We start from the raw sequence: 17,915 nt of genomic DNA, 5'->3' as shown, positions 1-17,915 counted from the left end.
ATAGGCGTTCTAGCCACCTATTCAAGCACGGGAGGAACCTGTTTTGGAGCCCTTGACTCCGCAACATGCAAGTGTTGCCTATCCTGCTAAGTCGCATTAAGTACTTGGGCTTGAGCCTCAACAAGCTCCGTACGCGGTGTAGGTTGCCTATTTTACTGTAGTACTGGTGGCACTTGCAAGAACTCCATAAACTTTGGATTCTGCACCAGTTGCGAAAAGACATTCACCACGGCAACTAACTGAGTCCTGAACGCATCATCCTCAAGTTGCCCTGTCATAAAGCCTTGTACTACTGGAGGGACATTCACATTAACAGGAGGTACAGTCTGACGTAGCCGTGAGCTCTCGCCAATCTCGAAGACCATAGGAACTTCCTGTTTGTCCTTCGAAGAGGAACCCTCTTCCATAACGCCCTTCCCTTTGTCGGCCATAGTGTAATCCCGCGTTCCTGTACTCTGTGTCTTTACCCAAAACAACCGAGGCTCACTCTTTGAGGAAAAAGTGATTGATGTCCCGGCAACGGAACCTTGGAACCGGTCCGTGGGGCGGTAGGCTTTGGCTTTCACCCGAAATTCTTTACTTTAGACACACACACAGAGAACGTGCAAACGGGAATTAACACTTAAGCAAACACACGGCTCGGAAGCTAAAATGCTCCGAGCAGACGCCGACAACCTGTAAGCCCCAAAACTGGCGCCCCTTTCGGTATTTCTTTTTTCTTTAGGAGGGCAAATTACAAAGACGAGTCCTGGGAATCCTTTATCTATATCGAGCTAGATACCACCTGTTTAGCATAACAGCCCCAAAACTTGTGCAAAACCAATTCCCCTGCTGGAAATCTCTTCCACTGGCATAAACCCTCTGATTCCTGCCCAAAAACAGTAAATTCAGCACGCTGTAATTACTGGTTTTTTCCCTGTTTTCAGCCTCAAACAGTCCCCTAGCTGTCCTCTGCCAGTGGGGCACGATTCCCAAGGGTTCTAGTGTCCGTATGGCTGAAAAACAGTCAATTCACAGCGCATACACAGCGCTGAATTCGCACCTGTACGGTGAGGTTATGACCCTCACCAGTGCCTGCTTTGGAGTAGCAGTTAGCTACCCCTGTTCCTGCTCAAGGAGGCTCTTGCCTCAACACAAACGCATGAAACCACACAGCTATACATCAGTCAAATCAAGAGCCCTCTTGTGGGGCATCACATAACTGCACGTAGGGGGGAGAGAGAGCAGTGTGTAGCGTGCAGGGCATCACTCCTAGCACCACACTGTACATGAGAGGGAAAGAAAGCACTCCATAGCTCTTAACCTGTGACAATTTGCAAATGAGGCCTCTCCCACCATGAAATTCAGCATCCTTTTTCCTATAGTGCATGAAAAAGTGCCACTTGGCGCAATTACAAGCCATTTCTCGTTTCGGGGTTGCCGCCTACAAATCTCCCGACTGGTTGCCCAGTTGACCTCACGACAAGAGTTGTTAAATGTTCCCCTGGTCATACCGAAGGTAATGACGAGAACAACTTTCATGGCCCAAAATAGCAATTCCCTAATTTTTAGGAGATGCTTCCATTGGGCTCCCACTAGTTATATGACCATCTATCCTCATTGAGACTGCATCCAAAAGTGCAATGTGGCCCAACTGTCGGATACTTTCTATTGGTAGTCCCACCTTGACTTTATGCCTTTATTGAGTTCACTTCCTAGTATGCACCAACTTACTAAGTGCGACGGGGGGACCTACATAATCTTGCACTGAGCCTAGACATCCTCTTACTATACGAATTCCAGTGCCAACCAACTTCCCGTCTGCGGGTGAAACTACCGTTCACATTGGCCATACAATGTCCGACCATTTGCAACTTCAAAAAGAGGGTCTCAAAAATAAAATAAAAATCATTAGAAAGACAAACAACAAGGTTAGCACTTGCCATGTCCTCGTGACATAGTTAACAGTTTCCACGTCCTCATGGCAGCATCCAGACAGTCCTTGGTTGGAGGAGCGGTTATTACAGCAGGCCCGCCAGGAGCTCGTCAGCACAGAGGAGAGGCGCCATGAGTTTGCTTTTTATCGACAGGCATCTCAGTGGACCCATGTGGGTGACAGAGTGACAAGCGCTTTCTTTGAGGCAATGGGACCTCGGCATACGCAACCAAGGTCAATCAGTTGAGAAGGCCCGACGGGTCAGTTGCTTCAGAGCCAGAGGACATGCGTGCAGTTACTACTGGATTCTACCGTGATTTACTGTCTGCAGAGCCTCAGTCAGAGCGTCACGATGCATGCAGAGAGCATGTGTGGGCACAGATGCCTTGTCTTGTGACTGAGGAGATGCGCCAGAGGCTTGAGCTACCTCTTCAACTTGAGGAGCTACACACGACTCTTAGAGCACTCCCCCATGGTAGCTGTCCATGTGAGGATGGCTTGACTCCTAGCTTTTTCTTGGAGTACTGGGACTTGCTTGGCTCAGATATCTGTAGTGCTTTTCAGTACATCCTGCACAGGAAAGATGCCTGACAGCACGAGTGAGGGCCTGATTTACCTCATTCCCAAGGGGGGTGGCTCCTTGGATGAGATTCGACAGTGGCACCTCATCACCATCCTCAACTCAGCCTACAAGGCTCTGAGTTTGAGGATTCAGCCACTTCTAGAGAGCATTATACATGGGACACAGACAGGTTTTGTCAAGGAGCATAGTATCCTTGACAACATCTTTACTTTTTGGAAGGCTTCTGCCCTCGCGCGGCTCCATGGTGAGGATCTGGTGATTCTTCTTCTCGATTTTGAGAAGGCCTACGACAGAGTTGACTAGGACTTTTTGGAGGGCACTCTACGCATGATGGGCTTCTGAGATGCTTGAATCAGAGGGATATCAACTTTGTACAGACAGGCACACAGTCAGGTATTTTTGTCAGGAGGTAGAGGTAATCATTTCATGCTCACACGTTCGGTCAGACAGGCTTGTCCCCTTCCTCTTTCTATTCTATGCTGAGGCGATGAGCAGGTTTTTGGTTTCACTGCAGGTTGGTTTACGTGGCTTAGCGCTCCCTATTCGGGGAGACGAGCTACTAGACGTTGAGTTTGCAGATGACTCAGTCTTGTACTTGGATGCCAGGAGGCCAACCTTCACAGGTGTGAGCAGGCTCTTGAGACCTTTTGTTGTGCATCTGGGGCATTGATCAACTAGAGAAAGACAGTGGCTTTCTCGGTTGGTAGTGCCCTACGCCTGAATCAGAGGGATATCAACTTTGTACAGACAGGCACACAGTCAGGTATTTTTGTCAGGAGGTAGAGGTAACCATTTCATGCTCACACGTTCGGTCAGACAGGCTTGTCCCCTTCCTCTTTCTGTTCTATGCTGAGGCGATGAGCAGGTTTTTGGTTTCACTGCAGGTTGGTTTACGTGGCTTAGCGCTCCCTATTCGGGGAGACGAGCTACTAGACGTTGAGTTTGCAGATGACTCGGTCTTGTACTTGGATGCCAGGAGGCCAACCTTCACAGGTGTGAGCAGGCTCTTGAGACCTTTTGTTGTGCATCTGGGGCATTGATCAACTAGAGAAAGACAGTGGCTTTCTCGGTTGGTAGTGCCCTACGCCTGATTTTGGATGCTAGGTGAGGGTTTCAGGTGGATCCCCCAGGGACTGCAGTTCGGTACTTGGGCTATCAGGTAGGTTTGGACTTGTCTCCCGAGCAGCAGATTGTTCCCCTCCTTCCGTCTATCACGAGGAAGTTGTTACATTGGAGCTCTGCACGGCTTTCTCTGGCGGACAGAGTTGTAGTGGCCAACCAAGTGTTGTTGGCTACTATGTGGTACATCACTTCTTGTTGGATCTTCTCGAGTTCTCGTATCAGCCAGGTAGAGAGGCTGATCAGGAACTTCTTTTGGTCAGAGCGTGACACTCAGATAGCGTGGGCCAAAGTGGTATGGCATGTCATCACTCTTCCTTATTCTCAGGGAGAGTTGGGGATCATAGACCCAGCACACCAGAGCAGAGCCCTTCTGGGGAAGTTTATCGTCAGAGGACTTCTTCCAGATGAGGAGCCTTGGAAGGAGTCCTTGCTTCAGTGGCTTAGTGCTAGGGTGCCTCAGGCTGGAGGCACTTTGGCAACCCTCGACTAGATGGATTTTCATAGAGATGCGTAGAGTTGGCTTGAGCAGGAGACTGGAGGACCACTTCACTGTGAGTCTACTCTGATCCTGGGAGCAACTGCGGAGAGGCCTAAGCAGTGTCAGCCTACTTGCACGAAGGAGCACCTGAGACAGCCCCTTGTTTGGAACCCCATGGTTAGCACTCAGAGAGGCCACTTGGTTGGTAGTCGGCCTCATGTTTCGTGGGGTCCCATGGCAGAGGGTCCAGCATGCTCTTTAGGTGACTAATTACAGTTTTCAGGCTTGTCAGAGGAGCTTCAGGGCATTCAACTACAGGGCATGAGAGGGGTGCAGAGCATGTGTCAGGACATCTCACAGGCAGTACCAGCTGAGTGGCTCACACCTCTCGAGTCACCAGCGCCCAGATGGATAGGAGCCTTTGCGACCGGAGGTTCTCATTTCAATTCGGGCTTGCTCAGAGACTATACCCTCCCTGTTTTTCGAGCTACGGGGTGAGGGACGTCTACACAGAGTCGCAGTAGAGGCTCCACAGGTTAGGGTGAGGGACGTCTACACAGAGTTGCAGTAGAGGCTCCACAAGTGGCAGAGTGCTGTTGGGACGTCACATACTGGCAGCGCAAAGAGAGGCTCGTCCTGCTACACCACCTCATTGGTAGGAGGAGGGTCTCACACATGAGTTCCTTGCTGCTTTTTGGGAGAGGTTGTGGGACTCCAGACAGCCGAGGCGAGTCACTTTGTTCCAGTGGCTTGTTGCACACCGAGCTACAGCAGTTGGGAGCTGGCTTGTACATAGTGGGCTCTCGGCCACATGTGCAGCTTGTGACCATCTTGTGGAGAGTCAGCGTCACTGTCTTTGGGGCTGTCCTTTGGCACAGCAAGTGTGGCTTCGTGTTCTTTGACTAATGCCCGCTCTTTTCACAGCTCGGCAGTAAACATGGGGAGCAGCTGCATGGTCTAGTCTCACGGGCCCGGCACTTCAGTTTGAGCTATCCTCCACCAGCAGGATAATAGTGATGCAGGGGGGTCGACCTACACTCCAGCCTGCTATACAGAGCTTACTCCACAGGAGTGGTGCAGTGAGAGAGAGGAGTGTTGGGAGCTTATTAGTGGCCTAACACTCTGGTTCATCTGGCGGGCCCGCTGCTTCCGCATCTTCAAGGCTCGCCCTGTACCACCAGCAGAGACTGTTCGGGATCTTTGGCTAGAGTTGATCCATACTCTCAGAGGACAATTCGAAAGACTCCAGGGCAGCTCTGACCGCATGCGGGAGTGCAGAGAGGCTTTCCTTCGACTCTGGCGTCCTGGGCCTTTCTTCACCATGATCCAAGGTGTGCTGAGATGGCACTACCGTCCACCTGTGTGGCTCTTCCCTCCTCCCATCTATTGATTTAGCCTCAATGTACATATGCTATTTTTTCATTGGGAGAGTCTCCCCATCATGATTGTTGTAGCCCTCTCTTGCAGAGGTGGTTGTAGCCCTATGGGCAGTTTTCATTAACTAATAGAAAAATCTTTTTCTCAGAAAAAAAAAACTGTCGTGCGAGGTGTCTCAAGCATTGTCCCAATATCTGAACCAATCCTGGAAAAGAGCGGGAGGTACTCTCTCCTCAATCTTGGGAAGCAGACTGAGATGGGAAGATCTGCCTCCTCAACGAGAACATCGATAGCCGGATCAAATCCATGGCGCCACTGCCGAAACTGAGCTCTAGTTGCTCGAATGGCGAAGGGGGCTCATCACAATGACCTTGGACGCCATCTCGAAAGACTCAAACTCTATCTGATTGCGCTCGAGAAGCTGTACGTTGATAATCTTGCCCACCTCTGCTAAAAGGTTAGCCTCGAGGAGATCTCGCACCTCCCCTCTGCTAGGTCTGGTGTCGATAATGTTGCAAATAACAGAGGTGGCTTGAAGGCGCGCAACCTCTACCTCTAAGCTCGCTTGTTCTATCCACGTAAGAGCAAGTCGGACGGTGGGTTCCGTGGGGTCGGGCGAGGAGGCTTCCGTCGAGTCCTTCTGTGGCGGAGTAGAATCCTCCATCTGTGTCTGCTACTACGACGACGAGTTGGAGAAGAGCGAATGCAGGAGAGACCTTCTCCAACTTTCAGGGGATGGGTTTGTGACTCGTCCGAACTACATGGACACTCATTTATCTCATGGTCTGCGATGTGCTATTGGTCAAATTCGCACATCCTCACACCAGCTGGAGATTGAGACGGGTAGATTCAGAGGTATACCACCAGAGTCTAGGATATGTCAACTATGCGGCAGAGAGCCAGAGACAGAGCTACACTACATATGCCACTGCACTGTGTATTATGAGATACGAGGGCGCTTCCATTGCTTATTGAGGGAGGGTTTTGGACCCCTAGATAGAGTCATGAGGTATCAAGACCAGAGATGCCTTGGCTTATATCTACTTGAGCTACACCGACATAGAGACAGTCTGTTGGGGAGACATGGAGTACGACAGTCGCAGAGACAGATCATAGATTTCTTTGGATCGAGGGAGCCAAGAGACCAACCACCAGCACAGGGTTGTACCCGCATTCATACCAGAGGCACCCTCATTGACAAGGCGATTGAGCTCGGGAGATCGAGACAACCACGACCGAGACACAGGGGCACACTACATCAATGGAGACTCCAGCAGAGGATCAGAGGCATTCTAGCACGACACCCAGATTGTCATTGAGGGCCTATTCTACATTTTCACATTTCACATTTCACACTTCATTTCAGTTTTCATTTTTACTTTCAGTACTTTTTGTACTTGTACTTCAGACATTGTATTAGATTCACCACTTTGTATCTGATGGTCTCATAGGTCATTTTGGCCTTTTGAAGACGTTAATATATCATTTCATTTCTCTCTCTCTCTCTCTCTCTCTCTCTCTCTCTCTCTCTCTCTCTCTCTCTCTCTCTCTCTCTCTCTCTCTCTCTCTCTCTCTCTCTCTCTCTCTCTCTCTCTCTCTCTCTTCATCACGGTATCACTCTCTCTTCTCTTGCACATCTCTCATGAAGTAAAAGGAACTATCTTATTCTGTAACAAACTTGGACACCCCAAGTCTAGATTCTACCGCGACACAGTAGAGATTCACTTTAAAACAGTTCACAAAAAAAGACACGGCCCGGCGTAGTTCCGTGCCAAGAGGTATTGGCCCCAAAGACTGACGCCTCTTTCGGTATTCCTTTTTATATTGATCTATGTGCAAAGTACAATGAGCCCGCGGGTGCTCACTCACAGACTCTGCGTCCAGATGCTCTGAGGAGTGAGTCCCAAAGGACTTATTTATTCATACAAGGGATGCCCAAAAGCAGAGCCCCAAAATCTTTTAAAAATAAACGCAAACTTCTCCAAAAGCTGCCAGCCCTAAATCAGCCAGCAAAAAGCATTCAGCATGATTTCTGGAAATTCCGTACGGCCTGTCAACGCAAAAAGCAAAGCGTCCGTACTGCAATTCATACGGCCTACCACGTCAGCATGTCAACGCGTTTTGCGGAGATCTGCCACGTCAGCCTATCGGCGCATTTTACGGGAATCTGCCACGTCAGCAAGGAAGGTGTGCGTGTGTATGTCCAAGGGCCTGCCACGTCACCAGTTTGTGACATACCCCCCTCTTGAAAGAATTGTAATCGCCCTCGATTACACCTGCAAAACAGTCAGAGGCCATAAACTGTCTTAGGAGACACTGATTGTTAGTACCGACGCACTAGACACGACACATCTAGCACTTGTACAAGACGATAGTCACATCACCGGACATCACTTGACATCACAGGACATCACATGACAAATCACATACAAATTCATTCCAAATCTCAGACCATGACCAATCGGCAACGTATTTAGTATTCGCATCTAGATCCATTCTGGACCTTACGGATGCCCGATTAACTAATCCTTATTGCAATCATGTCTATAGAGATTGATGAGACCAAAACGCTGCAGTCATTTTGTCTTTCAGTTCCTGCACTCAAACAAGTCAAGTACAAATCAATCACTTTCATTTTCGGGAAGTCGTTCAGCAGAATACTAGTCAGCCCATAGTATCCCTGAAACCCAAAGGGGACATCAGTGACTTTATTCAAAATCGAGGTAATCCGTTGACAAAGGAGCGGAGTGACTCCCCTCTTGTGCAAACCCGCTGCACTAGATTCACCCTCGCTGAATTCGGGGTTCTTTCGGAGTAGACTATGCTAAACCGAATGCTTCAAGGTAAAGTTTCAAAATCTGAGTATCTGCTAGGTCCTCCTCCTCCATCCACTTCGTATCCAATGTAGGATAGTTCTTGGATTTAACCAAGAACCCCTAATCGCTTTACCTTTTATCTTTCTATCCTTGTGTGCCAAAATTTGTTCCTAAAACGAGTATCTCCTCGCTTTCCTCCACTTCGGGTTGCTCATCTGGCTCCCCATCATCGGGCACACTCGCCTTTGAAAGGCTTCAATAGACTCACATGAAGTGCATTGTGAATCTTCCGAGTATCGGGCAGCTTCGGTCTAAAGGAGACATCATTTATCTTTTCTTTTATCTGGAAAGGGCCATAATATCTCATGCTAAGCTTTGGAAAAAGCCGCTCCTTTCTCTTTTTCTTTCTTAGACGTGCCTTCTCAAAACGTAAGAGCACCCAATCATCTTCCTCTAATTTCAAATCGTGATTGTGTCGATCTGCTGCCTTCTTATGTTGTTCCTGAAATTTCACTAAAGCCTCCCGGACCTTGGCAAAAGCAGTGTCCAAGTCCCTCGTGTAGTCGGCTTCAAAAATCTTATCTTTCGTGCTAAGGACCTGTGGAACCTTCGGAGCACCTTCAATGATCTCAAATGGCGCCTTCCTCGTCAAAGAGTGGATTGTGTTGTTGTAGGCAAATTCCACCAAGGGCAAAAAAAATTCCCATCGAGTCTTTAGATCAAAAATGTAAGATTTCAATAAATCCAGTACAACTGAATTTGCAATCTCAAATTGCCCATCTATCTGCGGGTGGAAAGATGACAAGAATTGCAACCATGTGCCAATGTCCTCCCAAAAAGCCTTCCAAAACAAACTCGTGAATCGAGGATCTCTGTCGGAGACTATTGTCTCAGGCATGCCATGTAGACTGAACATCTATGCAATGAACAGTCTCGCTAAATGATCCGGCTTGACTGTTTTCTTCACTGGAATGAAGTGAGTTTGCTTGCTAAATCTGTCGATGAAAGTCAAAATGCCATCATGCCCACTCTGAGTCTTCGGGAGATCAAAAATGAAAGCTATAGCAATACTTTCCCAGGGACGGGTGGAAATGGGTAAAGGCTATAACAATCCCTATGCCTTATGCCTGTCAAACTTGACCTTCTGGCATACTAAACAACTGCGTACAAAAATGTCCACATCTTCCTTGAGTCTCGGCCAAAAGAAGTACCGCTCCACACCTTTCAAGGTGGTCTCAATGCCGCGGTGACCCGTAAAAGGTGGACAATGGCACTCTGTCAAAACCTTTTCCCTCAACGGCTATGTAGCGCACAACATCGTTTTCTTCATCAAGTAGCCATCCCGAATGGAATATCCGGCTAATACCTCCCCATTCTGTATTCGAGTGAATATATCCAAAAAATCCGGATTTGTGGCGTACTGATCAACCATGTTCTCGAAGCTTCTATGATGAATCACGGAAATAGCCAAGACTAGTGGCTTCCGAGACAAACCATCTGCCACCAAGTTCTTCTGTCCCTGAACATGGACAATCTGGAAGTGAAACTATGACAAGATGTTAGCCCACCGCATCTGCTTTTCCGAAAGCTGCTTCTGTGTAGCGTGAATTGTGATGATCAGTGAAGACTGTAAAATTTGCTCCAAGTAGGTAGTGTCGCCACTAAGTAAGAGCATGGATCACTGCCAAAAGCTCTTTCTCATAAATCTGTGCTGTCAATTTTGGCCTTGAAAACAATCGACTTTCATAGGCAATCACATGGCCTTCTTGCATCAAGACCGGTGCCAGACTACGACCACAAGCATCACAATATACTTGAAATGACTTTTGCAAATCCGGCAAAGTCAATACCGGTCCAATAGTCAATTTCTCTTTCAGTGTTTGAAAGGCAATCACCTCTGTGGGTCCCGATGAGAATGTGCAAAGGAAAAGCTACCTCTGCAAACTTTCGAATGAACCGTCGGTAGCAAGAACACAAACCCAAGAAGCTTCTAACTTCATGAACATTCTTCAATCGGGGCAATCACGTATAGTCTCAATCTTGACCGGGTCCATCTGTACTCCTGCTGGTGAGACGATGTGTCCCAAAAAGTGTATCTCCGCCAAGAAAAACTCGCTCTTTTTCCAATTTATAAGCAATTGATGCTTCCTCAGTGTCTAGAAAACCCACAAATGATCGGTATTCTCTGAAAATCCAAAAAGTCGTCGTAAAAGCTGTCTTGTAGACGTCTCCTGGAGCAATACAGATCTAATGATAATCACTTTTCATATCAATTCGGCAAGTAGAATTCTCAAGTCTGTCAAGTATATCATCGATCCTCGTAATGTGGAAATCTGTTCTCGTTCATTGTTTCTTTATCTTGGCCTCGGCTTAACTCTGTAAGGTGGCCGGTTCGGTGGTGTGCTACCACGAATCAATCATGTGATCTCACGATGTAAAGGAGATAACTCGCTTTATACGCCTTCAGAGAAACAGTCAGCTCCTAATGCAAAAAATCTTGTCGTTCTTTTTCGGGGTCAAATATATTTGACCTTCAATCATCATTCAGTTCTCTCGAAAATCGAGTAAAGAAACTGAATCTTATCAAGTATATTCTCTTTTGCCCTTCATGTGTCAAAAGTCGCTTTCTTAGCCCGATAGTCAACCACTGCGTTGTTCTTGTGGTACAAGGGATTCCTCAAAGGACATCACACCCTTCTAAAGGCATGATATAACAGTCTTGCCCTAAACACTCCTGACATTGCAAACGAAGTGTTGGGTGCAGCGGAATGAATGTTGTGTTTTCTCAAGATTAGTGATCTTTATTGCTCAAGGTTCCTTTTAGTTCTTAGGGAAAGAGAGAGCTTTCCGTCTTGTGGAGAGTGCTATGATCACGAACAAAGTGAGTGGATATTGTGCGTGCAAGTGAATGAGACTGAGAGAAGGAGAGAGAAAATTACGACACCCGAGAGGTTGTAAACCCCTCCTCCGAAGGCCCCACTCTCGTCGGCGAGAGTGGTCTATTCTTTGATTGCACAAAGGTGTACAATGCGTATGCAATGGACTATGCAACTTGGTCTATGCCGATGACGACGACGGTGACGACGACGACGACGATGGCTGAAATCTGAGATCTTCTAATTGCTGAATTTCAGGACTGTTTCAGTGGCTGAAAATGACTGTTTTGGCTGCGTTTTCTTGGCTGAAAAATGAGGTTTTTTAGGGCTGAAAACTGATGGTCTTTACGGGCTGAATCTGCTACACTTTGGGTGAATAATGCCGGTCTTACTTTGCTGCTGAAATCCAAAAACGCCAAGGACTGAAATTGGTCCTTCTGTCGCCGGGGTTCTACAAATGCAAAAAACGCTAGGCTGATCTGCTGTGTCGTGATGACGCCGGGCCTGATCTGCTGTGCACAAATCGCCAAGGCTGATCTGATGCAAAAACGCTAGGTCTTCTGTGGAGAAAACGCCAGAGTAGTCGCAGGGGTTGGTCTTGCTGAGAAGTTGCCTGTTGAGCAAGGTGCTCCTGCTGCCTCTTCTGCCAGAAAGTGCTAACTTGGGTTTGCTTATATATTAACTTAGCAAAATTGCCCTACCTACTTTTGTTGGAAAGTCACTTAAAAATAATAAGTGAAAATCCCAATAAATAGGAAAATAGGCTAAATGCACTGGAAAATTCCCCTAACTGATGCTAATGGATTCTGATGGGAATTCAGATGATCATGCTGTGTGCAACCGGAGGATATGCATCTATGCTAAGTGATTGGGCATGCATGGTCTACGAATAGACTCACAAAAGTGCCAGATCACTGCTATTCTAAACTGATCAGACTGACTGAACCCTGTTGTGGTGTAGCTTGTCCACGGACACATAGGGTTGGGATGTGTCACATGACATGAAGTTTGCCAATGATCGGTGTAATGGCAACATCCCGTCCAGGTGACACGGCCAGGCGTAGTTCCGTGCCAACAGGTATTGGCCCCAAAGACTGGCGCCCCTTTTGCTATTTCTTTTTATATTAATCTGTGTGCAAAGTACAATGAGCCCGCGGGTGCTCACTCTCAGACTTTGCGTCCAGATGCTCTGAGGAGTGAGTCCCAAAGGACTTATTTATTCTTACAAGGGATGCCCAAAAGCAGAGCCCCAAAATCTTTTAAAAATAAAAGAAAACTTCTCCAAAAGCTGCCAGCGCTAAATCAGCCAGCAAAAAGCATTCAGCGTAATTTCCGAAAATTCCGTACGGCCTGTCGGCACAAAAAGCGGGGCGTCCGTACTGTTGTCCGTAAGGCCTGCCATGTCAGCATGTCAGGGCGTTTTGCGGAGATCTACCACGTCAGCCAAGAACCTTTCTGGGTGTAGATGCATTTGAGCTTGAACAGGGGATATGGAAGAGTTGGCATGTGGTAGTTGCTTACTGTGGACTCTGATGTAAGCATAGTCCTCGCAGAATTTAAGACATCCCACTCATACATCCTCTGGATGGCATCCCGTTGGACTATGATGGCCATTGATAGCTTTGCAATCATAGTCTCCAGCCTTATCTTTGGGCCATATTCAGAGGGTCTCCTTCTAGATGCCAATTCCTTGGACAAGGGATTCTGATGCATCGGCTCTTCTTCAACTGGCATCTCAATAGGCTCTTCTACCCCTTGTGTTGGTGGTTCCACCGTGGTCCAATCTATTGTAGGTATGGATATGGGTTGGACGATGGCTGGAACATCGCACTCTGGAAGTTTGGCTTTACCTTTTTTCTAGGACAATTCATCCTTCAGCTTCTCATTCTCTATCCTTAAGGCTGCTTCCCTCTTCTCTATACCTTCCAGCAGCACTTCTTGACTGAGCTTTTCTTGTTGCAACTTCCTTTCAAGCTCCCTAGTCTTGTCACCCACGTACCTTGGTTGAGGTGTTTAAGTTTGGACATGAGCCATGAGCGGTTGCACAGGTGGTGGCTTCATGAAGGTACTAAGACTTACTTGAGGCTGAGCAATGAAGTCATTGAGACTGATTATCATTACTTCTTTGACGTTAAATCTTCATATTTTCCTACCAATCGGGCATGTAGTTCCAGCACTTTTGCCTTTAATACTTGTGAGCATCTCTTCCATCTCTTGGATCGGCAAAGCTTCCAAAGCATGGATTTGGTGCCTTTGTTCATCCGCTCTATCTGCCAAGGTCATGGCTTGATCCATCCTATGGAGTGTTAGATGCCTTTGTTATATGGAGTGCCTTTGTTCATCCACTCTATCCGCCAAGGTCATGTCTTCGTATATGACTGGGTTTGGTCCTCCGGAATCATCTCCCTTGAAGCTCCTCCTTCACATGGGTGAGATAAACTGTTGTGGGCTTGGTAACTCCGGAAGCTCCCCCACTACTATGGCCTCATCTTTGTTTGCCCCTGACGTGCACCATAGCCTTGTATCATGCCTCTTTGTCCACCAGTACTTTGTCAATCCCTTCCAATTTATCTTCTTCTTCACCCTCAAGGGCATGTGTCCTCAAAGTCTCACATGGATTTAATATCTCCAACACGGGGTCTTGTTCTATCACTATCTCAACCATTTTCTCAAGCCCCTGCTCTTCATTTGCCTCTTCTTCTTTACTCTTCCTCTCTGCCTCAACCTGTTGGAGCTTGATCAGCTGTTGCATCTTCACATCGGCTCTTGAATCAAGCCTTACTCTATTGGGATCCTCTTCCTATTCATCCGTCTATTCAGAGACCATGCTTGTATCTTGTTCAGCATCTCCCATTTCCACATTAGCTGGAGTTTGTGTAGCATCTCCTCTCTCTTGTTCTCTCATTGCATTGGGTTCTTTCCACCTTAGATACAGTAAAGTCTCACCCTCCTGTGGAAGGACGTCATTCGAATTGTACTCACTTATCGCAGTGTTGGAGAATGTGGGTTTTGGAATTCTTATGGGGATTGAACTTTGAAGTTACAACCTCTTCTCGAAAGCAGACCCTCTCTAATGCAGAAAAATGTGTACTTGCATGTGGTTTAACGATGATTTTTGGACTGCCCTCAGTGTCTTTGGCCCATAGCTGATCTCTTATGGTGGTTGGGTGGTACTAATGGCCTCTCTTGGGGCCAAGCTCTCACTCACATGACTAGATGTCATTCCCCTCTCCACATGTAGCCTCATGCTTTGTCACGTGCACATCTAGCCCTATGTGCATGTGGACAAGCTAACTCCTATTCTAGGGTTTAGGACAGCTTGAGAAGTGTTCTAGCACCCTTGTGAGCTTGTATAAGTGACATTTTTAGAAATCATGGAATTTTTATTGGCATTGCCCGACCAAGCTTTCATCACATAGGGGTCACTTCTCAACCATAAGTCAGAACCCTCAGTATGAACACCAAGTACCCGTAGTACCTCAACACCTTTAGCATTTTTACACCAAATCACCCTACAGGGCCCAGGCACCAGCGTTTTCAGATTTTAGCCATAACCTTGCCATACCGTCGCACATCCAGCCATTAATACCACCGTTTTCAATTTTCAGCCCAAGTCAGCAGATCAGCAAGTGTTTTCAGATTCAGCCCTCAAATCAGCCAGCGTTTTTCAGTTTTCGGCCCATCCTCAACGTCGTCCATAGCAAATCAGCCCATAGCCTCGTCGAGATTGCAGATCCAAGTCAAAATCCTTAGCGTTTTGCATTTTCAGCCCTTAGCCTCTCAAATCCAAGCATCGGTAGCAAGATCCCATCAACATCTCAGCATCTAGGACCATTGTAACAGCATTTGTGCAATCTAAAGCAAATACCTCTCTAGTGATAGAGAGGGGGGCCCTTGGAGGGGAGTTTGGTACCCCATTTGGTGTTAGTCTCCTTTCTCTGTCTCTTTTGACTCACAAAACCTTCATTCACAGTATCATTCTCTCTTCTCTTTCTAGTCTTTGCAAATCTCTCATGAAGTAAAAGGAACTTTGAGTATGCACTAAGCACTCATCCTGAGCATTCACCATCAATTACTTCCGTTGTACATTACATTGGTATATGAGATCTTTGGCAGTGCTCGGTAGCATCACTCAAGAAAAGACCCTAAAGAATTGCTCTCAAATTTATCTTGTCAAAGAATCCTCGTGTCTGTGCTAGCCACTCGCGCCCTTAGTCCATCGCACATCGGGTGTGCTCCCGTCTTCATCGCTTCGTCTTAAGGACCATCAAGCCACAAAAGAACTTTTCGTTTGCTTGTTTGAGGTTGCACGTAATCCAAGACTACTTGGACCTGTCGATCTCTCTAATCCATGTTTTTAAAGAATGACAAATAATCCAGAAAAGAAGCGCTTGTCAAGCCTTCCTTCATTCCTCTTTCCACTCATTGAGAGCAAACCTTGCACATTGCAACAAACCAATCGATGTGAGGTGGGAAAAAGCAACTTTGGTTTGATCGCAAGGCCGCCAATGGGTGCACCCGCAAGGAGGAGTTGAGCTTGGGTAAGAAAAAGCTTTCTTCAACACAGATTGCAAGGAGTACCAAGTACCAAGAACTCCAAGTATCAAGCACCAAGTGTAATGTGCAATGGAAGTGATTGATGGTGAATGCTCAGGATGAGTACTCAGAGCATACTCAAGGTTTTTTTTACTGAATGTGTCACAAACTGGTGACGTGGCAGACTCCCAGACACACACACACACCCTGCTGACGTGGCAGATTCCCGAAAGATATGCCATTGAGTGAGCTAGGCGGATACAAAGATGTGAAGCTAGCAAAATGGGAGGTGTTGGAGATCAAGCAGAACCAGCTAGAATGGAAAATAAGATCCTCTAATTGTGCCAAGTGCAGAATATGTTCACTATTCACTCAACTCAAATGACATATAAGATATACCATAATGCCGCATGCTCTTGGCCATCATTAATACTTTCAATGAAACCGAAACAATTGGTGAGTGCTCTCCTTTCCAGAGGGTGTCCAAGGCTTGGCATGGGATTTACAACATACCCCACCAGTACATGTGTTTAATGGACTGTATGTCAGGGTAGTCTTCTCCTTGCACACTATGTGATCACCTAGGAAGAGGAATTCTATACATGCTTCTTCAAGCTCCGAAGCAAATTTGTGAGCTTTAGAGCTACTGAACGTGCCACCCCAATCAACCACTTGATAACTAAAGTTGAGGAGTATGCATGCAAGAAACAGTTGGAGGACGCCTCCAAGGTACTTGCACAATAAATGTGCTGCCTTTGACATATGCTCCTAAGGATACGGAAGAGCAGGTGGGGGGGGGAATGTTAGACTAAATGAATAAAAAGAATCCACCTGATGGCTATGAAAAGAAAAGGACAAAAATTTTGAAGATGTGCTAGGATAAATGGCCATAAAGCCAGGGATTTTAATTACGTGTTTAACTGATAAGTATCATTTATTTATGTTATGAACACCTGATCTTTGTTATTAACATATATTTTAAGATAACCTAAAGAAACCATGCTTGTCATCATTAGGTTATGTTCACAATAGAAAATCGAAAAAAAACTATGTAGAGAAGTCTTGATATTCAAAATCCTGAATGTAACAAGAAATGACCACTTCTAGCACTCGACAAAAGTCACAAACGTAGAGCCATGGCTCCTCAAGGCTCGCTCAAGTTCACCCCAAAAATAACAAAATCACACATACATATTTTTTCTTGTCAAGGACACAAGTATTAGTCACATGGACATCCCTACCAGATACAACCATAACCCTCTGTTCAATGTCGTTCGAACGAGGCTAACTAAGCCTTATGGCGTTAGCAAACATGAAAGACAACCAACTGTGCCATAGCCATAGCAAGATAGGCTACTTGCAACAACATTTGACAAGCAATTTTAAACTTTGAAGTTGACCAATTAACCTTTCAAGAGTCCAGGCATATAATACTACCTATCAGTGGAATGATAGATTGAAGCAAAAAGAGAGGCCCCCTCCAAAGTTCATGGTGATAAACAAAGCAAATGCAAACCATTAGAGTCCTGTAAGCATCCATAATTCTCTCCTTTTACCTACGAAGAGTTGAAACCAATACTTGTTTCAAGAAAAACAATGATAGGCCCGTCCACATCTTAAACAAAGAAGCTACATAAAAGAAACTTATATTATTGAAGATTTCAACTAAAATTAAAAACACAAGCATTATTACTTCAAGAACCGCATAATCAAAGATGGAGCATCACTTGGAACTCCAAGAATACTTTCTAGCTTTTCAAGCATTGCAAGTGCTTTGAGTCCCTTTTCTAAGCTTAGCGCTGCACGTCCAAGATATTCTTTGCTTGCCACATTGCCTCTAGAAGTAGCAATAAGGAAGAATGTGAGACAACACCCTTCTTAGTATTCTAAAGAACTAAGGGTTCATTATTAGAAGGTGTCCCCAAAGAGTGGGTCTACCGGTAACACTTTGGTCTCTCAACCTACAAGTTGTGGGTTCAAATCCCCAATTGGACCACCTCTAGAGGGACACCTTGTGCTCACCTCGTTGCTAGGGCTCTTGCCCTTGACACTCGAGTGCATCCTCACAAGTTCTCTCCATCGTTGGCCCAAAGAGGAGGTTCCTAGCTGGTTGCTACGAGTTCTCTCCGTCGTTCCCAACACACTACGAGTTCTCTTCGTCGTTTCCAACAGGTGGTGCATCAATTAGGTGGCCATGGTGATGTCTATGCAT

At 46.4% G+C, this 17,915-nt stretch overlaps 1 protein-coding gene across 5 annotated transcripts in view; it reads right to left on the bottom strand.

The window, feature by feature from the left end:
* Nucleotides 1–17,915, bottom strand: part of LOC147421998 (uncharacterized) — a 94,893-nt gene that overhangs the window by 56,419 nt on the left and 20,559 nt on the right. For 2 of the 5 annotated variants that reach the window (XR_015186717.1, XR_015186718.1), the window contains exon 2: nucleotides 17,141–17,259. The exons of the other annotated variants lie outside the window; for them this stretch is intronic. The gene's annotated coding sequence lies outside the window, so the exon portion shown is untranslated. The remainder of the gene's footprint in view (nucleotides 1–17,140; nucleotides 17,260–17,915) is intronic. 5 annotated transcript variants of the gene reach the window in all.

Source organism: Adiantum capillus-veneris, chromosome 27 (genome assembly GCF_014529385.1).
Source record: "Adiantum capillus-veneris isolate H3 chromosome 27, ASM1452938v2, whole genome shotgun sequence".
NCBI lineage: Eukaryota > Viridiplantae > Streptophyta > Polypodiopsida > Polypodiales > Pteridaceae > Adiantum > Adiantum capillus-veneris.
This window is presented reverse-complemented; position numbering and strand designations above follow the sequence as displayed.